This window comes from Ranitomeya imitator, chromosome 7 (assembly GCF_032444005.1).
Source record: "Ranitomeya imitator isolate aRanImi1 chromosome 7, aRanImi1.pri, whole genome shotgun sequence".
In the NCBI taxonomy this organism is placed as follows: domain Eukaryota; kingdom Metazoa; phylum Chordata; class Amphibia; order Anura; family Dendrobatidae; genus Ranitomeya; species Ranitomeya imitator.
In genome coordinates, this window is record NC_091288.1 from 205106929 (window position 1) to 205130339 (window position 23411).

Consider the following 23411-nt stretch of genomic DNA (forward strand, 5'->3'; position numbering starts at 1 on the left):
AAAGCCCACTTGGTCTTTATGAATAATCGAGGGTAGCCATTTATTAAGTCTGGAGGCCAGCAGCTTGGTGAACACCTTCAAATCCGAATTCAAAAGGGCTATTGGCCTATAGTTTGCACAGTCCAAGGGGTCCCTAGGCGGCTTTGGAAGGATGAGGTGGGAATGTAGCATTGTGGACGGGATTGGCTCGCCTTGCAAGAAGGAGTTAAATACCGAGGTCATGTGAGGAAGAAGTGTTTTGGCGAATGTCTTATAGTAAAAATACGTCAGACCATCAGGGCCAGGTGATTTTCCCATGGGTAGGGACTCCAAAACCTCCTCTACCTCTTCGGGGGATACTGCGTTATTTAAAGATTCAATCGCCTCACTAGGTAGTGAGGGGAGATCTAAGGTAGCAAGATAGTCTCCAATAGCCCCTGAACCCTGGGAACCATCAGCCGATGGGGGACCGAGATTGTACAGTTTTTTGTAGAAATTATAAAAAATGTCAGCTATGGCATCAGGATGATATTATTGTTTTATTTTAAAAGGGGGATGATTTGAACTTTTATGTTTTTTTTCTTTTTTTCATATTTTTAAATACTTTTTTTTTACTTTTGGCAAGCTTTAATAGTCTCCTAGGGAGGCTAGAAGCTGCCACAACTCGATCGCCTCTGCTACGTAGAAGTGATGCTCAGATCACCTCTATGTAGCCGAATTACAGCACTGCTATGAGCGCCGATCCTAGGGTGGCGCTCATAGCAATCTGATATCAACAACCATAGAGGTATTCAGGAGACCTCTGGTTGTCATGCCGATGCACTGCTGACCCCCGATCACGTGACGGGGGTCAGCAGGGCGCGTTTTTCCGGCCCGATGGCCGAAAGCGCTTGTTTAATGCCGCTGTCAGAGTTTGAAAGAGTGATTTAACTAGTTAATAGGTGCGGGCGGATCACGATAACACCCGCGCCTATTGCGGGCACATGTCAGCTGTTTTCAACAGCTGACACGTCGCGGCTTTGAGGTGGGCTCACTGCCAAAGCCCACCTCAAAGCGGGGCTTCTGACGTCAAACGAACTATCCCATTCGATGTCAGAAAGGGGTTAAATGGACATAGGTATACAAATGGTATAGTTACCTTGAGGATATAACACGGGGTAACCCACCACACCCAAAGTTCATAATAAAGTACAATGTGTCTGAAAAAAAACAAAAAAACATTCAAGCGAGAACTAATATGTTGAAAAAAATTGTTTTGACCACAATAACGTGATACATGTCATATTTGGGCTTGGTCATTAAGGGGTTAAAATGGCTTCTTCCGACTATGAGTTCTTTGATGGCTAACAAGATGTGATTTTTTAATAAAACATTTCCCACATTCTGAACATGAAAATGGCTTCTCTCCAGTGTGACGTCTCTCATGGTTAACAAGAACTGATTTGTAAGAAAAACATTTCCCACATTCTGAACATGAATATGGCTTCTCTCCGGTGTGACGTCTCTCATGGTTAACAAGAACTGATTTGTAAGAAAAACATTTCCCACATTCTGAACATGAATATGGCTTCTCTCCGGTGTGACGTCTCTCATGGTTAACAAGAACTGATTTGTAAAAAAAACATTTGCCACATTCTGAACATGAAAATGGCTTCTCTCCGGTGTGAACAATCTCATGGGTAACAAGATGAGATTTCATAGTAAAACATTTGCCACATTCTGAACATGAAAATGGCTTCTCTCCGGTGTGAACAATCTCATGGTGAATAAGATGATGTTTCTTAGTAAAACATTTCCCACATTCTAAACATGAATATGGCTTCTCTCCGGTGTGACGTCTCACATGCTTAACAAGAACTGATTTGTCAGAAAAACATTTTCCACATTCTGAACTTGAAAATGGCTTCACTCCGGTGTGAATTCTCTCATGTATAATAAGATGAGATTTCTTAGTAAAACATTTGCCACATTCTGAACATGAAAATGGCTTCACTCCGGTGTGAATTCTCTCATGTATAATAAGATGAGATTTCTTAGTAAAACATTTGCCACATTCTGAACATGAAAATGGCTTCTCTCCAGTGTGACGCCTCTCATGGTCAACAAGAGCTGATTTGTCAAAAAAACATTTCCCACATTCTGAACATGAATATGGCTTCTCTCCGGTGTGACGTTTCACATGCTTAACAAGAACTGATTTGTCAGAAAAACATTTTCCACATTCTGAACATGAAAATGGCTTCACTCCGGTGTGAATTCTCTCATGTATAATAAGATGAGATTTCTTAGTAAAACATTTGCCACATTCTGAACATGAAAATGGCTTCACTCCGGTGTGAATTCTCTCATGTATAATAAGATGAGATTTCTTAGTAAAACATTTGCCACATTCTGAACATGAAAATGGCTTGTCTCCTGTATGAATTATTTGATGTACAACAAGAGATGATTTATCTGTGAAACATTTCCCACATTCTAAACATGAAAATGGCTTCTCTCCAGTGTGAACAATCTCATGGCTAATAAGATGAGATTTCTTAGTAAAACATTTGCCACATTCTGAACATGAAAATGGCTTGTCTCCTGTATGAATTCTTTGATGTACAACAAGAGATGATTTATCTGTGAAACATTTCCCACATTTTGAACATGAAAATGGCTTCACTCCGGTGTGAATTCTCTCATGCATAATAAGATGAGATTTCTTAGTAAAACATTTCTCACATACTGAGCATGAAATGGTCTTCTTTCTTGTGGGCTCTCTTATTTTGCTTAAAATTCTGTGATGAATTAGGAGATAGTACTTTAGAAGGATCAGATGATAGTTCTTTGATATGAAGGGCTGAGGGTATATCTGAGATGTTGCTATGCTCTTCGCATGTATCTTGTGTGATGCTACAATCATCCATTTTAAAATCTAGAGATATCAGATGTCCTGCAGAGATGTTGGTCCAATCATCTGCCAAGAACAAAATAAATGTAAAAATTACATTCATCTACATCTGAACCTTAAAAATGTACAAAAAAAGCAAAAGTATAAAATTCCATACAGATTGTAAGGTATATAGCAATGTTCTATTAAGGTATGTAGCAATATTCTACATAAAGCCGAAACCCAGAAGTAAGTGCCAAGAGCGGTGCCTGCGCCGCTCCTGACACTTTAACCCCCTAAATGCTGCTATCGATACTGATCGCAGCATTTAGAACGCAAAGAGATGTGGCCCGGGTCATCATGACGACATCTGGGTCACCAGGCTACAGCAAGCTCCAAAGACCATGGTAAGAGCAAGGTCTGTGGAGCTTGGGTCAGTGTATAACTGAAGCTGTGATGCAGTGGTCCCCAACTCCAGGCCTCGAGGGCCACCAACAGTGCAGGTTTTCAGGATTTCCTTAGTATTGCACAGGGGTTGGATTCCATTGTTATATTATGTACATTGCATCGGGGTGGGGCTTATTGGTCCTATATTTAGGCCTATTTTAAATGGTTTTATTCTGTGGTTGTTGTTTTTTTGAGGTGTAATTAAAGTATATATATTTGACTTTTGTATTTCCTGGGTGTGCATACCATTTTTTGGTCTTGTCTTTTCTTCTTTGTGCTCTGTTTATGGTATTTTACAGACCAGGTTTTGCACCCTGTTGTGCTATATATGCAGGGGTGCCCCCCTTATATTCATGTTTAGAAACTACTGTTTGGGTGCACGGCAGAGCTAGGAAGAAAAGGAGCACCATTTGACTTTTTGAATGAAAAATTAGCTCCAACCTTTAGCGGACACCATGTCGCGTTTGGAGAGCCCCTGATGTGCCTAAACATTGGAGCTCCCCCACAAGTAACCCCATTTTGGAAACTAGACCTCCCAAGGAACTAATCTAGATGTGCGATGAGAACTTTGAACCCCCATGTGCTATACAGAAGTTTATAACACAGAGCCGTGAAAATAAAAAATCATTTTTCTTCCCTGAAAAATTATTTTTTAACCCACAATTTTTTTTCTCACAAGAGTAAAAAGAGAAATTGGACCCCAAAAGTTGTTGTCCAGTTTGTCCTGAGTACGCCGATACCCCATATGTGGGGTGAAACCACTGTTTGGGCTCGGAAGGGAAGTAGTGACGTTTTGGAATGCAGACTTTGATGGAATGGTCTGCGGACGTCATGTTACGTTTGCAGAGCCCCTGATGTGCCTACACAGTAGAAACCCCCCACAAGTGACCCCATTTTGGAAACTAGACCCCTCAAGGAACTAATCTAGATGTGTGGTGAGAACTTTGAACCCCCAAGTGCTTCACATAAGTTTATAACGCAGAGCCATGAAAGTAAAAAATCATCTTTTTTAACCACAAAAATAAGTTTTTAGCCCCATTTTTTTTTTTCCCTAAGGGTATCAGGAGAAATTAGACCCCAAAGTTGTTGTGCAATTTTTTCTGAGTATGCTTGTGCCCCATATGTTTGGGCGCACGGAAGGGAGGGACCACTATTAGACTATTTGAACGCAAGATTGGCTGGAATCAATAGTGGCGCCATGTTGCGTTTGGAGAACCCTGATGTGCCTAAACAGTGGAAACCCCTCAATTCTAACTCCAACGCTAACCCAAACACACCCCTACCTTAATCCCAACTCTAGCCATAACCCTAATCACAACCCTAACCCCAACACACCCCTAAGCACAACCCTAACCCTAACATACCCCTATCCGTAATCCCAACTCTAACCATAACCACAAGCCTAACCCTAACCCCAACACACCCCTAACCCTAATCTTAACCCTATTTCCAATCTTAACCCTATTTCCAACCCCAAACCTAATTCCAACCTTAACCCTAAGTCTATGTGCCCACGCTGCGGATTCGTGTGAGGATTTTTCCGCAGTTTTTTAAAAAACCGCAGGTAAAACGCACTACGTTTTACCGATGATTTCCAGTGTTTTTTGTGTGTATTTCACCTGCGGATTCCTATTAAGGAACAGGTGTAAAACGCTGTGCAATCCCCACAAAGAAATGACATGCTGCGGAAAATACAACGAAGCGTTTCCGCGTGGTATTTTCCGCACCATGGGCACAGCAGATTTGGTTTTCCATAGGTACTGTAAACGTGATGGAAAACTGCTACGAATCTGCAGTGGCCAATCCGCTGCGGATCCGCAGCCAAATCCGCACCGTGTGCACATAGCCTAATTCTAACTCTAATTCGGGGGCGGTGGATCGGCGGCAGATCGCAGTCTCCAGCCATGGCCAATGATATTGCAGCATTGGCCATGGCTGGATTGTAATATTTCACCAATTTTCATTGGTGAAATATTGCGATTGCTCTGATTGAAAGTTAAACATCACTTTTAACAGCCAATAAGAGCGATCGTAGCCACAGATGGGCGAAGCCACCCCCCCCCCCCCGGGCTCAAGTACCACTCCCCTTGTCCCTGCAGGATGGATGAAATCAGTTAGCCCTTTCAACGGACCTGCAGGAGCGTGATCCGACCATGACAAATATGCTGCGTCACAGGTCGGATTGGCACAGGTTTTCATGACGTATACGCTGCGTCAAAGGTCAGGAAGGAGTTAAGTGTGATATGTTGCCTAAAAAAGCCATAAAAATTCAAAGCTTGAAAATTGCTAAATTTTCACTAAATTTCCGATATTTTCACAAATAAACACAAGTCATATTGAACAAATGTTACCACTATCCTGAAGTACAAAATGTCACGAAAAAAAATATCAGAATCACTGGGATCCGTTGAAGCATTTCATAGTCATTATGAAGTGACACTGGTCGGAATTTAAAAAAATTGACCTGCTTAGGAAGGTGAAAACGCCTTCGAGGTGAAAGGGTTATTAGCTTAACAAATTGTCAATTACATGATGTCATGATTGCACAAAGAATCACATTTTCTTACGTTCATTCCTGATCATTGTCTACTACAAAAATCAAATGATAAAAAAAAAAAATTCCTCATCGATAGCATATTTTATACGAGCATAAAAATGTTCAGTCGGCAGCGCATCCCTCGTATAAATATAAAATGTTCAGCAATAATAAAAAACGAATGAGAGAGGAGAATCAAACTATCATCTCTACATCAAATAGAAAGCCAAAAAGCCTCAATTAACTTCCTATGTCATTCAGTTGTATTCTCCTTGAAGCCACTACCTTTTCACTTTCATGTGAAGCGGTGGGCTGTAACATTCACCTCTTTCTGAGCAGTTACAGCTCCCTGCACCACCTCAATGACTGGAAGTGAGTGGCTAAAGAGAAAACATTACTTCATTTTCTCCCTGCAGCCACTCTTCCAGTAAAACTGCTTTAAATGCTATTTACCCTCAGATTACCATTATGACTGCAGGTAAATATTTATTTTGTAGCTCACAGTTACTTTTTAAGGGTCCATTTAGACAGGCAGATATTGGCTTGTGATGAATACTCGCTGATAATATGGGAGCATGTTTATTCTCTCTCCCCATAGAGCACAGATGAATACTTCATTCATTCATGTCTATGGAGGATTCGGGAGAGGCAGCAACCTCAGGTATAATTGTAGGTTTATGGTAACATCACTAATTATATGTCTATGTCTGTGGCCTGGACTGTTCTTGAATAATGAATAATATATATATTCCATATATATATAAAATTGGGTTCCCTGTAGAATGTAAGCCCACAAGGGCAGGGTCCTCTCCCCTCTGTATCAATCTGTAATTGTTAGTTTTCTTACTGTAAGTGATATCTGTAATTTGTATGTAACCACTTCTCATGTACAGCACCATGGAATCAATGGTTCTATATAAATAATAATAATATATTGCATACCCTGGAGTGAACGGCGTCAAAATTATGTCTATTGTTCAGTGACTACTAGGGTTGAGCGACTTTTCATTTTTTGAGGTTGAGTCGCGTTTCACGAAACCCAACTTTCTCAAAAGTCGAGTCGAGTGAAATCGGCCGATTATCTTGAAAGGTCGGGGTATCGGCCAAAACACGAAACCCAATGCAAGTCAATGGGAAATCTCTATATATTTATATTTACTTCAGCACCGTATAGCAGAAAAGCCAGTAATTCAATTGCCGGCTTTTCATTTCTCCTTCCTAAACCCGACATGATATGAGACTTGGTTTACATACAGTAAACCATGTCATATTCCCATTTTTTTTGCATATTCCACACTACTGTTAGTAGTGTGTATGTGCAAAATTTGGGCGCGGTAGCTATTAAATTTAAGGGTTAAATCGCGGAAAAAATTGGTGTGAGCTCCCGCGCAATTTTCTCCGCCAGAGTGGTAAAGCCAGTGACTGAGGGCAGATATTAATAGCCTGGAGAGGGTCCACGGTTATTGGCCCCCCCGGCTATAAACATCTGCCCCCAGCCACCCCAGAAAAGGCACATCTGGAAGATGCGCCTATTCTGGCACTTGGCCACTCTCTTCCCATTCCCGTGTAGCGGTGGGATATGGGGTAATGAAGGGTTAATGTCACCTTGCTATTTTAAGGTGACATTAAGCCAGATTAATAATGGAGAGGCGTCAATTATGACACCTATCCATTATTAATCCAATTGTATGAAATGGTTAAAAAAACACACACATTATTACAAAGTCTTTTAATGAAATAAAGACACAGGTTGTTGTAATATTTTATTAGACTCTTAATCCACCTGAAGACCCTCGACCTGTAACAAATTAAAAATAATAAACCAACAATATCTCATACCTAAAAAAATATTCTGCATTCCTGAAGAATAATTTATGTCTGGCACACGCCACCTTAACCCCTTTACCCCCAAGGGTGGTTTGCACGTCAATGACCAGGCAAATTTTTACAATTCTGACCACTGTCCCTTTATGAGGTTATAACTCTGGAACGCTTCAACGGATCCTGGTGATTCTGACATTGCTTTCTCGTGACATATTGTACTTCATGATAGTGGTAAAATTTCTTTGATAGTACCTGCGTTTATTTGTGAAAAAAACGGAAATTTGGCGAAAATTTCGCAATTTTCAAACTTTGAATTTTTATGCAATTAAATCACAGAGATATGTCACACAAAATACTTAATGAGTAACATTTCCCACATGTCTCCTTTACATCAGCATAATTTTGGAACCAAATTTTTTTTTTGTTAGGGAGTTATAAGGGTTAAAAGTTGACCAGCAATTTCTCATTTTTACAACACCATTTTTTTTAGGGACCACATCTCATTTGAAGTCATTTTGAGGGGTCTATATGATAGAAAATACCCAAGTGTGACACCATTCTAAAAACTGCACCCCTCAAGGTGCTCAAAACCACATTCAAGAAGTTTATTAACCCTTCAGGTGTTTAATAGGAATTTTTGGAATGTTTAAATAAAAATGAACATTTAACTTTTTTACACAAAAAATTTACTTCAGCTCCAATTTGTTTTATTTTACCAAGGGTAACAGGAGAAAATAGACCCGAAAAGTTGTTGTCCAATTTGTCCTGAGTATGCTGATACCCCATTTGTGGGGGTAAACCACTGTTTGGGCACATGGGAGAGCTTGGAAGGGAAGGAGCGCCGTTTGACTTTTCAATGCAAAATTGACAGGAATTGAGATGGGACGCCATGTTGCGTTTGGAGAGCCACTGATGTGCCTAAACATTGAAACTCCCCACAAGTGACACCATTTTGGAAAGTAGACCCCCTAAGGAACTTATCTAGAGGTGTGGTGAGCACTTTGACCCACCAAGTGCTTCACAGAAGTTTATAATGCAGATCCGTAAAAATAAAAAATCATATTTTTTCACAAAAATTATATTTTTGCCCCCAATTTTTTATTTTTCCAAGGGTAAGAGAAGAAATTGGACCTCAAAAGTTGTTGTCCAATTTGTCCTGAGTACGCTGATACCCCATTTGTGGGGGTAAACCACTGTTTGGGCACATGGGAGAGCTTGGAAGGGAAGGAGCGCCGTTTGACTTTTCAATGCAAAATTGACAGGAATTGAGATGGGACGCCATGTTGCGTTTGGAGAGCCACTGATGTGCCTAAACATTGAAACCCCCCACAAGTGACACCATTTTGGAACGTAGACCCCCTAAGGAACTTATCTGGATGTGTGGTGAGCACTTTGACCCACCAAGGGCTTCACAGAAGTTTATAATGCAGAGCCATAAAAATAAAACAAAATTTTTTTCCCACAAAAATTATTTTTTAGCCCCCAGTTTTGTATTTTCCCTAGGGTAACAGGAGAAATTTGACCCCCAAAGTTGTTGTCCAATTTGTCCTGAGTACGCTGATACCCGATATGTGGGGGGGAACCACCGTTTGGGCGCATGGGAGGGCTCGGAAGGGAAGGAGCATCATTTGGAATGCAGACTTAGATGGATTGGTCTGCAGGCGTCACATTGCGTTTGCAGAGCCCCTAATGTACCTAAACAGTAGAAACCCCCCACAAGTGACCCCATATTGGAAACTAGACCCCTCAATGAACTTATCTAGATGTGTTGTGAGAACTTTGAATCCCCAAGTGTTTCACTACAGTTTATAACGCATAGCCGTGAAAATAAAAAATCTTTTTGTTTTCCCACAAAAATTATTTTTTAGCCCCCAGTTTTGTATTTTCCCAAGGGTAACAGGAGAAATTGGACCACAAAAGTTGTTGTCCTATTTGTCCTGAGTACGCTGATACCCCATATGTGAGGGTAAACCCCTGTTTGGGCACACGGGAGAGCTCCGAAGGGAAGGAGCACTGTTTTACTTTTTCAACGCAGAATTGGCTGGAATTGAGATCGGACGCCATGTCGTGTTTGGAGAGCCCCTGATGTGCCGAAACAGTGGAAACCCCCCAATTATAACTGAAACCCTAATCTAAACACACCCCTAACCCTAATTCCAACAGTAACCCTAACCACACCTCTAACCCTGACACACCCCTAACCCTAATCCCAACCCTATTCCCAACTGTAAATGTAATCTAAACCCTAACCCTAACTTTAGCCCCAACCCTAACTGTAGCCCCAACCCTAACCCTAGCCCTAACCCTAGCTTTAACCCTAGCCCTAGCCCTAATGGGAAAATGGAAATAAATACATTTTTTTTTATTTTTCCCTAACTAAGGGGGTGATGAAGGGGGGTTTGATTTACTTTTATAGCGAGTTTTTTAGGGGATTTTTATGATTGGCAGCTGTCACACACTGAAAGACGCTTTTTATTGCAAAAAATATTTTTTGCAATACCACATTTTGAGAGCTATAATTTTTCCATATTTTGGTCCACAGAGTCATGTGAGGTCTTGTTTTTTACGGGACGAGTTGACGTTTTTATTGAAAACATTTTTGGGCACGTGACATTTTTTGATCGCTTTTTATTCCGATTTTTGTGAGGAAGAATGACCAAAAACCAGCTATTCATGAATTTCTATTGGGGGAGGCGTTTATACCGTTCCGCGTTTGGTAAAATTGATAAATCAGTTTTATTCTTCGGGTCAGTACGATTACAGCGATACCTCATTTATATCATTTTTTTATGTTTTGGCGCTTTTATACGATAAAAACTATTTTACAGAAAAAATAATTATTTTTGCATCGCTTTATTCTCAGGACTATAACTTTTTAATTTTTTTGCTAATGATGCTGTATGGCGGCTCGTTTTTTGCGGGACAAGATGACATTTTCAGCGGTACCATCGTTATTTATATCTGTCTTTTTTATCGCGTGTTATTCCACTTTTTGTTCGGCGGTATGATAATAAAGCGTTGTTTTTTGCCTCTTTTTTTTTTTTCTTACGGTGTTTACTGAAGGGGTTAACTAGTGGGACAGTTTTATAGGTCGGGTCGTTACAGACGCGGCGATACTAAATATGTGCACTTTTATTGTTTTTTTTTTTTTTATTTAGATGAAGAAATGTATTTATGGGAATAATATTTTTTTTTTTTCATTATTTTGGAATATTTTTTTTTATTTTTTTTTACGCATTTGGAAAATTTTTTTTTTACTTTTTTACTTTGTCCCAGGGGGGGACATCACAGATCAGTGATCTGACAGTTTGCACAGCACTCTGTCAGATCACTGATCTGACTAGCAGCGCTGCAGCCTTCACAGTGCCTGCTCTGAGCAGGCTCTGTGAAGCCACCTCCCTCCCTGCAGGACCCGGATCCGCGGCCATCTTGGATCCGGGCCTGGAGCAGGGAGGGAGGGAGGTAAGACCCTCGCAGCAACGCGATCACATCGCGTTGCTGCGGGGGGCTCAGGGAAGCCCGCAGGGAGCCCCCTCCCTGCGCGGTGCTTCCCTGCACCGCCGGCACATCGCGATCATCTTTGATCGCGGTGTGCCAGGGGTTAATGTGTCGGGGGCGGTCCGTGACCGCTCCTGGCACATAGTGCCGGATGTCAGCTGCGATAAGCAGCTGACACCCGGCCGCGATCGGCGGCGCTCCCCCCGTGAGCGCTGCCGATCGCTATGACGTACTATCCCGTTCAGGGTCAGATAAGCCCAGGGCACCTCGACGGGAGAGTACGTCTAAGGTCACAGAGGGGTTAAGGACAAGGTACCTTTATAAGCAGCGATATTTGGCTCTGTGTGAGAACTGGTTAATTTCTGCTCTCACCATAATATAATATTGAGATTTAGTTGACAATATGAATTGTGTCTGTTGCAATGTTAGGGTACCGTTACACTATACGATTTACCAACGATCACGACCAGCGATACGACCTGGCCGTGATCGTTGGTAAGTCGTTGTGTGGTCGCTGGAGAGCTGTCACACAGACAGCTCTCCAGCGACCAACGATGCCGAAGTCCCCGGGTAACCAGGGTAAACATCGGGTTACTAAGCGCAGGGCCGCGCTTAGTAACCCGATGTTTACCCTGGTTACCAGCGTAAAAAAAACAAACACTACATACTTACATTTCGGTGTCCGTCAGGTCCCTTGCCGTCTGCTTCCCGCACTCACTGACTGCCGGCCGTAAAGTGAAAGCACAGCACAGCGGTGAGTCACCGCTGTGCGTCACCACTGTGCTCTGCTTTCACTTTACGGCCGGCAGCCAGTGAGTGCAGGGAAGCAGACGGCAAGGGACCTGACGGACACCGGAATGTAAGTATGTAGTGTTTGGTTTTTTTTATGCTGGTAACCAGGGTAAACATCGGGTTACTAAGCGCGGCCCTGCGCTTAGTAACCCGATGTTTACCCTGGTTACAAGCGAACGCATCGCTGCATCGGTGTCACACACGCCGATCCAGCGATGACAGCGGCAGATCCAGCGACGAAAGAAAGTTCCAAACGATCTGCTACGACGTACGATTCTCAGCAGGATCCCTGATCGCTGCTGCGTGTCAGACACAGCGATATCGTATGGATATCGCTGGAACGTCACGGATCGTACCGTTGTAGCGACAAAAGTGCCACTGTGTGACGGTACCCTTACATCACTCTATCAGATGCTATCACTGGACACCATGTGGACAGGATGTGGCGCCTCTGTGGTTGTGGTTATTTTATCTGTTGGTATCTGTTATCTATTTGGTAATCACCTCTTAACACAGACTGAGAAAAATTATGCTGACAACACTTCATTCTAAATTTGTAAAATACCAGTGATATTATATTTTATTATATTCAACACTGCTGTATGCTGTTACATATCATGCTGTAATCCGGCTGAAATGTGCTGTGTTTGATACATAATATTTTTTTGAATAAAATCTTTAAAACTCATACAATGTCTGTCACTTTTTCATAATATTGAGAAATATACTATCATATTAATAGTAGCCAAATAATCGTATTTGATAGAGACATATATAATATCACACTATCAAATTCATTGTGTAACACAACATGATAATAAGTCTGACATTGATTGACTATCAAAGCTATTTTGATCTTGTCACTATCGAAATCATTGCGCCGTACAGACACAAAATAGTAATAACCATTTAATTGATAGCAACATTATCAAACCAGTTAATTTAATGATTTGATAATGCTCCTATCAATGTTAATAGATGCACTAATAACACTACAAAATATAACAGGGGATGGGCTACACACTGCGGAGGGGAGGGGTCACACACTGCGGAGGGGAGGGGTCACACTGCGGAGGGGAGGGGTCACACACTGCGGAGGGGAGGGGATAGACAGTTTAATACACTTTGATAGGGGGCGGGCACCTGTCAGATTAGATGTGACGAGTAATAGGTATGTTACACTACTACTCACAGCCGCTGTTATCACACACAGCGCCGTGTATAATCTGAATTTTCATTGAATTGGGGACACTACGGAAAAAAAACAAAACAAAGAAAACACATAATATAAAACATCTAACCTATAATTGTCTATTCTGGTGAATGAGGAGAATGTGACTATTCGCTTATTTATTTTGTGTTGATTCCTCATCAGGACGGTTACCTGTAGGAACTTCCTCTTTGCACCGCCACTCATCTCCCCGCATATCACTTTCTCCTTTCTCCATTACGGCTTTAGTTTGATTTCTCAGCAGATTTTCCCAGGATTTCAAAACTGTGAAAATAATGTAAAAGTCAGACGGAAGGAAAACTCACGTGGAATGTTCAATATAGACGCTTTTACTACAAACTCGAGTGGAATCTGAGCCGACATTTGATTGCGAGATCGCTACCACCAATATCACCAGTGCTGCCCTCAGCGTCAGTACAGCAACACCTAGTGATGGAAGCAGGGGTCACTGGAGTCGGGTCCGCTAAGTGTACTACATTACGACAAAATTATTTCCTTCATTAATTTCTCTTCATATTTCGGGTGCACTAACATTTTTAATTTTTCATCATATAAAGATTGCCTTGTCTGGAAGTTTTGTATTTTTGGCGTACACACTATATTATGTCATTTCCTTATGATATAAATATCATTTTAGAGAAATCGTCTGTCCCTTTTTAATAATTTACACACAGCAAAGTATGGTATAAACCATAGAAATAAAACACGTTTATGTGAGAGAACGTGAAGGAGCCACATCTCGTCACCCGTCTGATATCAATATTATGTCAGCGGGATCACGTGGTAAGGTCTCCCCACTTGTAGCAACGTAACGTGACGTTCCACATCCCCTAGGGACAAATAAGGTCAGCTTGGCACAGTTCTACACAGACCCCCTCCTGTCCACACGGGCCCAGGGAGGTACCGGGAGTGAGAGGTGGCCCAAGAAGCCACTGACGTGGCACTACACTCGGCCACAACCCTGACAGGCTGAAAGGCCCCTTTCACTAACCCCAGTGAAACATAACCTTATCAACCTGGGAGAACTGCCACCAGTTCCTCGTTCGATATATGCCTGGTCCGTTAACAGGGTTATATCGGGCCAGAAACCAGCCCCCAGTACTATTTGAGATTAGGACGAGAAACAGATGTGTGGATTTATGAATGGACATAAAAGAGCAGCTAAAGGTAAAATTATATATTTAATAGCCTTAAGGCAGGGGTGGGGACTCTTTTTTCTACCAAGGGCCATTTGGATATTTATACTATCCTTCGGGGGCCGTACAAACACTGCCCACAAAGTCCATCCTGACTCTTGCACTGGTGTTAGGACATAATCTTTCATTGCATGCCCTTCAGTGTTTATTAGTGAACACTGTGTGTGTGTACTAACAGAGTAAGAAGAAATTAATGAGCTGGTGGCAATCAAAATACAGCTCCATGCCCAAAAATGTGGTCCCTGAGAATGCTCGGGGGCCTGATAAAAGGTCATCGAGGGCCGTAAATGGCCCTGGGGCCTGAGGTTTCTCACCCCAGCCTTAAGGGCACACTAGACAATACACTATATATACAATGGTTAATCGAAGATGAGCTAAGCCCACCAGCATCATGGTCTTATCTACAGCATTCTGTAATGCTGTAGATAAGCCCCTGATGTAACCTGAAAGATGAGAAAAAGAGGTTAGATTATACTCACCTGGGGGGGTGGTACGGTCCGGGACCTCCCATCTTCATAGGATGACGTCCTCTTCTTTTCTTCCCGCCACGGCTCCGGCGCAGGCGTACTTTGTCTGTCCTGTTGAGGGCAGAGCAAAGTACTGCAATGCGCAGGCGCCGGGCCTCTCTGACCTTTCCCGATGCCTGCTCACTGCAGTACTTTGCTCTGCCCTCAACAGGACAAAGTACGCCAGAGCCGCAGCGTGAATACAAGAAGAGGACGTCATCGTAAGAAGATGGGAGGCCCCGGACCGCGACGCCCATCGGATCGGACCGCCCCTGGGTGAGTATAATCTAACCTCTTTTTCACATCTTTTAGAATACATCGGGGGCTAATCTACAGCATTACAGAATGCATTACAGAGTGCTGGAGATAAGCCCCTGATGCCGGTGGCCGCAGCTCATATTCGATTTTAGGGGTGACAGGTTCCCTTTAAATGAAGTATTGGTTGATATTTTGGCAAAAATTAGATAAGCTCAAAATCCAACGTCAAGGATCCTCATACTGATTTCAAAAACAGCAACATAGAAAAATGTTTTCAGGATGAAGCCAGGACGGTAATGGGTTGTGAGCTTCAGCAACGTCTCTCTCTCTTCCTTCCTTTCTCTCTTCCCTCCTTTCTCCTGTCTTTTTCCTCCTATCTCTCTCACCTCCCGTCTCTTTCCTCCCGTCTCTCTCTCCTCTGTCTCTCTTTACCTCTTCTTTGTTAGGGACTAGAACGCAGTTGATTTTTGGAGGTCCCCGGAAGGGGCGGGGCCTCGTTCAGTCCAGTGAAGAGCTGATAGCAGGATGCAGCGTTTTGCTCTTTCTTGTTGTATCTGGCTCCGCCCCTCCCTGTAGCCCCGCCCCTACCATGTGACCCCACAGGCTGATAGCTGTAGAGAGGAGGGAGCAGCTGTGAGGCGTCCTGTCTCCTCTGCTGACTGCAGGCTGTGGTGATTCCTGCTGCGCTGTGTCAGGGCTGCAGCACAGCGCCGAGCGCTATCTGTCGGGTCTGCACAGCGCCGAGCGCCATCTGTCAGGGCTCTGCACAGGGCCGAGCGCTATCTGTCAGGGATCTGCACAGGGCCGAGCGCTATCTGTCAGGTCTCTGCACAGCGCCGAGCGCTATCTGTCAGGGATCTGCACAGCGCCGAGCGCTATCTGTCAGGTCTCTGCACAGCGCCGAGCGCTATCTGTCAGGGATCTGCACAGGGCCGAGCGCTATCTGTCAGGTCTCTGCACAGCGCCGAGCGCTATCTGTCAGGGATCTGCACAGGGCCGAGCGCTATCTGTCAGTTCTGAACAGGGCCGAGCGCTATCTGTCCGGGCTCTGCACAGCACCGAGCGCTATCTGTCCGGGGTCTGCACAGCGCCGAGCGCTATCTGTCAGGGGTCTGCACAGCGCCCAGCGCTATCTGTCAGGGGTCTGCACAGGGCCGAGCGCTATCTGTCCGGACTCTGCACAGCGCTGAGCGCTATCTGTCCGGGCTCTGCACAGCGCCGAGCGCTATCTGTCAGGTCTGCACAGGGCCGAGCGCTATCTGTCAGGACTCTGCACAGCGCCGAGCGCTATCTGTCAGGGGTCTGCACAGCACCGAGCGCTATCTGTCAGGGGTCTGCACAGCACCGAGCGCTAAATGTCAGGGGTCTGCACAGCGCCGAGCGCTAAATGTCAGGGACCTGCACAGCGCCGAGTGCTATCTGTCAGGGGTCTGCACAGCGCCAAGCGCTAAATGTCAGGGATCTGCACAGCGCCGAGCGCTAAATGTCAGGGGTCTGCACAGCGCCGAGCACTATCTGTGGGGTCTGCACAGCACCGAGCGCTATCTGTCAGGTCTACACAGTGCACAGCAGGTCCGCATTTACAGCTCCTGACTGTTGCCCGAGGGGAGGAAGAGCAGAATGGTGATGACTGTAGTCAATGAGAGATCGCTGATGAGCTGCGGCACTCCTGGGACATAGATGCTGCCCATGAGGAAAATGGGCTTTACACACACACACTGCAGACCAAAAGTTTGGACACACCTCATTTAAAGATTTTCTGCATTTTCATGACTATGAAAATTGTACATTCACACTGAAGGCATCAAAACTATGAATTAACACATGTGGAATTATATACTTAACAAAAAAGTGTGAAACCACTGAAAATATGTCTTATATTTGGAGCGCCCCCAGACGCAGGGCCGCGGGTTACTCGGTACCGGTCCTCTCTGTCTCAGTTCTGGGGTTGTCACGGTGGCTGGACCCGGACCGTGACCCTGCTAAGGGGCGTCCAATAAAATGGGTGATGAAAGTCGGCTAAGGTTTCGTGACGCCACCTGTGGTATTCGGTCAGGTCGACCGACGCTGCTTGGGGTCCACTGGGGTGGTGTTATGGCAGCTAGATGGTATTCCTTCCCACAGGTGAAGTATGTCCCCAGGACTTCCCAGTAGTGTAGGTGGCGATGGTGTGAGGCGCAGTCAATAACGAGGACACAGGGTTGCAGTCTCTTTACCTTTTACTGAAGACTTCGGGATCCTCAATCCAGAGCACTGTCAACTGGGCTGTCTGAGACCGGCCGGTCCGATGGCACATCCAGAGTTCCCTTTGCAGGTGGAAATCGTTGCCTACCACTAGCGCCTGTGTGTTGTAGTGCTACCCTGCTGAGCATTCGGGATAGCCCTCACAACTTCTATTCTTGTTCTTTCTCGTTCTCTCTCTCCGTCCCCCAAGTTTATCTGGATAGGACGCACCCGTTTGACGGGAAGGCTCGGAGCTATTCTGGGACCCTAGAAATGCCCCTCTCCACGCTTGCCCCCTATGTCTGCTTAGGTGATGTATGGTAGACAGCCAACCTATAATTAACTGTCCTGCGGTATTTGAAGTAAGGCATAAAGTCAGTTACTTCCTTGGTGTTTCGGTCACCGGCTACACGCCTCAGTAGGATGTTGCCGTTCTCGGGGCACGACTCCTACTGGCTTTCCTTTGTGCCTGATCTCGTTTCTCACTGTCCACAATATCCTTCGCTTCGTGTCCTTTCTTTAGATGCCGCCGCAAGTTAGTGCAGGCGCGGCTCTGTAACGATCTGTCCTTGTCGCTAAGTCACTGCCAGGTTCCCACGCCTGACAGGGACCCCTCTGAATCTTCCCTGCAACACCCCCTGCCACGGGATGTTGCCTGGACAAAACCCAGTCAGCTTCTCTCCTAACTTCCTATCCAACCCCCAGTTTTACCAAAGTGTGAGGAGAGGCCTAATAAATAGAACCTTTTGCTCCCCCTAGTGGCCGGAGTGTGAAGTGTAGTGTGTGACTGTGATACCTGGTCAGGTGAACTCCTTTAGTGCCATCAGACGTGCCATCACTCCCCTTAGTGGCAGAGCGACATTACTGCAACGACCAAGTCTCTGGGGCGCTGCATATTCTAGGTTCTTCTATGTAGCCACCTTTTGCTTTGATGACTGCTTTGCACACTCTTGGCATTCTCTTGATGAGCTTCAAGAGGTAGTCACCGGGAATGGTCTTCCAACAATCTTGATGGAGTTCTCAGAGATGCTGAGCACTTGTTGGCCCATTTGCCTTCACTCTGCGGTCCAGCTCACCCCAAACCATCTTGATTGGGTTCAGGTCTAGTGACTGGAGGCCAGGTCATCTGGCTTAGCACCCCATCACTCTCTTTCTTGGTCAAATAGCCCTTACACAGCCTGGAGGTGTGTTTGGGGTCATTGTCCTGTTGCAAAATAAATGATGGTCCAACTAAATGCAAACCAGATGGAATAGCATGCCGCTGCAAGATGCTGTGGTAGCCATGCTGGTTCAGTATGCCTTCAATTTTGAATAAATCTCCAACAGTGTCACCAGCAAAGCACCCCCACACCATCATACCTCCTCCTCCATGCTTCACAGTGGGAATCAGGCATGTAGAGTCCATACGTTCACCTTTTCTGCGTCGCACAAAGACCCGGTGGTTGGAACCAAAGATCTCAAATTTGGACTCATCAGACCAAAGCACAGATTTCCACTGGTCTAATGTCCATTCCTTGTGTTCTTTAGCCCAAACAAGTCTCTTCTGCTTGTTGCCTGTCCTTAGCAGTGGTTTCCTAGCAGCTATTTTACCATGAAGGCCTGCTGCACAAAGTCTACTCTTAACAGATGTTGTAGAGATGTGTCTGCTGCTAGAACTCTGTGTGGCATTGACCTGGTCTCTAATCTGAGCTGCTGTTAACCTGCGATTTCTGAGGCTGGTGACTCGGATAAACTTATCCTCAGAAGCAGAGGTGACTCTTGGTCTTCCTTTCCTGGGGCGGTCCTCATGTGAGCCAGTTTCTTTGTAGCGCTTGATGGTTTTTGCAACTGCACTTGGGGACACTTTCAAAGTTTTCCCAATATTCGGACTGACCTTCATTTCTTAAAGTAATGATGGCTGTTGTGAATTCTGCTCTTGGGCTCCCTCCGGTGGTTGTTGATGGTAATGCAGTTATTCCTGAGCAGCAGTCTTGGACAGGTGTTTCTGCTAATTGCAATTCTGACTGGGGTATTTAGCTGTGCAGGACTCATTAGTCCTTGCCAGTAGTCAATGTTCCTTTGGAAGTGTTGGTCCTCTGCCTGGCCTCTCCTGCTTGCTGCCAATTCAGCTAAGATAAGTGTTTGCTTCATTTTTTTAGACATACTGCTGTGTGTTTATTTTCTGTGCTTATCTTGTTTCTATTTTTGTTCCTGCTAGACTGTGCCTGATGTTTTTCTCAGTCTAGTTGGACTCGCTGGAGTCGCAGATATACTCTCCACATCTTTAGTTAGGTGGTGGAGTTTTTGTATTTTTCTGCTGTGGATATTGTGTAGTGTTTTATGCTGACCGCATAGTATCCTGTACTTTCCTTTCCTATCTAGGTACAAGTGCCTCCTTTGCTTATCCCTGTTTTCTGTCTACGTGTGTCTTTTCCTCTCCTACTCACAGTCATTATTTGTGGGGGGCTACCTATCCTTTGGGGATCTACTCTGAGGCAAGAGAGTTTTCCTGTTTCCATCTTTAGGAATATTTAGTTCTTAGGCTGTGTCGAGGTGTCTAGGTCTGGTTAGGCACACCCCACGGCTACTTCTAGTTGCAGTGATAGGATCAGGGTTTACGGTCAGTAAAGTTACCACTGCTCCAGCGAAGGTAATTTTATGCTGCTCCAAGGCCACCTGATCATAACAGATGGCCACTTGTTTTTCTTTACTTAGAATTTGTATTATGGCAAGAAAAAAGCAGCTAACAGTCTATTCAGTAGGACTATCAGCTGTGCATCCACCAGACTTCTGCACAACACAACTGATTGTCCCAACCCCATTTATAAGGCAAGAAATCCCCCTTATTAAACCTGACAGGGCACACCTGTGAAGTGAAAACCATTCCCGGTGACTACCTCTTGAAGCTCATCAAGAGAATGCCAAGAGTGTGCAAAGCAGTCATCAAAGCAAAAGGTGGCTACTTTGAAGAACCTAGAATATAAGATATTTTCCGTTGTTTCACACTTTTTTGTTAAGTATATAAATCCACATGTGTTAGTTCATAGTCTTGATGCCTTCACTGTGAATGTACAACTTTCATAGTCATGAAAAAATACAGAAAAATCTTTAAATGAGGTGTGTCCAAACTTTTGGTCTGTACTGTATATATACTTAAACTATGCTCATTCTTCTTGATATTTATTGTATGTATTCTATATTACTGTATATTGTATTTCTATTTTTTTCAACGTCTATATATATGTGTCGCGGACAAGATTTGAGGTTGGGTAGTCAAAAGGTCCATGGTCAGATAACAGGAGGGCTTGTCATAAATGGAGGTGTAAGGCAAAAGGCATAGTCAGGTCACAGTCCAAGATCAGAATTCTGGGAAAGTAGCGGATCAAGACAAAAGGGCAAGGCAAACGGATGCTGTCATGATATGTACTTTTGCCCTGTCCTGTATTTGAATAATATGCCATTTGATGTATGTAACTGTTCTCTGGTTTCTATTAGCTGTAATTTATGTATTTTCTTGTGCTGGGAGTTCACCTGTAACAATATGTCTCCTTTCCCCAATACTTGCAGCCTTTAGCTATAATGTATTTAAGCTTTGTCAACACCACTAGTGAATAGCCATTCTTCCTCACAGCAGGTGGCTAGTCAAATGTACATACTACATAGACTACGTGGAGCCCATCAGTCTAGAATCTTCTGGTGGACCCAACCATTGAATAGAAGGTGTGACCCCTACCCCCCTTTATGGGCGGATCCCAGGAGCTCAGACAATCCATTCTTATTTTGAGATCAGATGTGAGTTGATCCTTAAAGGAGAGGGGATTCTTAGCTGAGGCAAGACCCCATGTCCATCTGTGACTGCGGAAGCGAACGGGGCGAGACTTGAGCTGAGGACATATCTCGTGGGATTGTTTTGGGATCCCTTGGACTCGTGTGGACTATTGCTTTGTTAGCTGGCACAAGGATTATCGGGAGGTGCCCCCGAATCTGTTCCGTTGGACTAATTGTGGACTCTGTAGATCTACCTGCATGTGTTGTTCCAGCGTTCTTGATAATAAATCTGTTGAATCATCCCTCGGCCTGTTGTCCCTTCTTGCTCTGCCGTACACCCCGTCCCAAACGCTCAAAGGCAAGGTCGCACAACAAAGATCAAATACAGGAACACAGAGTACAGATAAGCGCACACTACTTGAGCTAAGCTACAACTGGTACTATTTGGAGGCAGAGAGCCATGTAATGACTCAAATAGCAGACATATGGAGGAAGCCCTGACACGCCCCAGCTCTGACGGGAGGGATGAACTTTCACTTAACACACTGACTGCTCAGCATGTTCCAGCCTACGATTGGACGACTGAGCTGTCCATCACCATTCTGACAGCTCAGCACACTCGTCCTAGATTGGACGGCTGAACTGTTACTGCTTCCAAACACCTAATAGGCGGAATCGTGACTACATTTCTCTCTTAGTATTTCCCCCACCAACTTTTTCCTTCCCCTTTGCATTGTTACGTTTTGTCATATTTAGCATTTTACATTTCTTTGTGTATTTTTTATTTGTCCTACACAACACTGCCATATTTCCTTATCCCTCTCCCTTTTTTCCATTCCCCTCTTCCCCCATTGACAATAATTCCCCTGCCCTCACTTCCCTTTCATTAGTTTCACTTTGAGCATAATATTATTGGCAATGTGCCACTTGCCTCCCATGGTACACATAGCTATACACCTTCTTTTGTCCATTTTTTTTCCAAACATTTTTTAAAAATGTTGTTTTGCATTTTTTACTTCAGTATTTATTTTATAATTGCTTTTTCTTCTGCACACGTTCTGTGCACTCATATCCTTACCTTTATGCACTGTGCACTTGTATTGCTTATTTAAGCACAAAGTAACACTCCTTCACGTCATCTGTCTCATTTTTATTCATGCATTTTTATATATACATATGTACAATTGCTTCTCACAAAATTAGAATATCATCAAAAAGTGAATTTCAGTTCTTCAACACAAAACATGAAGCTCATATATTATATAGAGTCATTACAGAGTGATCTATTCCAAGTGTGTATTTCTGTTAATGTTGATGATTATGGCTTACAGCCAATGAAAACCCAAAAGTCATTATCTCAGTAAAAAAAATAATCAACAAAAAACACCCACAAAGGCTTCCTAAGCGTTTAAAAAAAAGGTCCTTTAGTCTGTTTCAGTAGCTCAACAATCATTGGGAAGACTGCTGACTTGACACACACCACATCCATTGACACACACCACAAAGAGGGTAAGCCACAAAAGGTCATTGCTAAAAAAAAAACTGCTTAGAGTGCTGTATCCAAGCATATTAATAGAAAGTTGAGTGGAATGAAAAAGTGTGGTAGAAAAAGGTGCACAAGCAACCGGGATAACCGCAGCCTCGAAAGGTTTGTTAAGAAAAGGCCATTCAAAAATTTGGGGGAGATTCACAAGGAGTGGACTGCAGGTGGAGTCATTGCTGCAAGAGCCGCCACACACAGACGTATCCAGGACATGGGCTACAAGTGTCGCATTCCTTGTGTCAGCCACTCAAGACCAATAGGCAATGCTAGAAGAGTCTTACCTGGGCCAAGGAGAAAAAGAACTTGATTGTTGCTCAGTGGTGCAAGGTGTTTTCAGATTAAAGTACATTTTGCATTTCATTTGAAATCAAGGTCCCAGAGTCTGGAGGAAGAGTAGAGAGTCACGTAATCCAAGCTGCATTAGGTCTAGTGTGAGGTCTCCACAGTCAGTGATGGTTTGGTGTGCTATCTCATCTGCTGGTGTAGGTCCACTGTGTTTTATCAAGACCAAAATCAGCGCAGCCGCCTACTGGGACATTTTAGAGTGTGGCAGCCCAGGAGTCCGGTTGCCACAATGGCATCACCTTCCTCACAGGGGGGTGATGTCATGCCTGGACGTAAGGAGGGATAGCCTAATCAGGTAATACAAACATATAACTTCCTAACTCCAGAAGTGGGAGCTCTAAGCCCAGCTTCAGGGTAGCTTCTCTATAAGTTCTGGTCTGGAGGGGGGGATTAGAGAGTTGAGTGTGAGACACT

General features: G+C 44.1%; 1 pseudogene; it reads right to left on the reverse strand.

Annotated features, from left to right (window-relative positions):
• LOC138646178 (zinc finger protein 850-like) overlaps positions 1 to 15648 on the reverse strand; it is a 116456-nt pseudogene extending 100808 nt beyond the window's left edge.
• Between the last annotated feature and the right edge of the window lie 7763 nt (positions 15649 to 23411).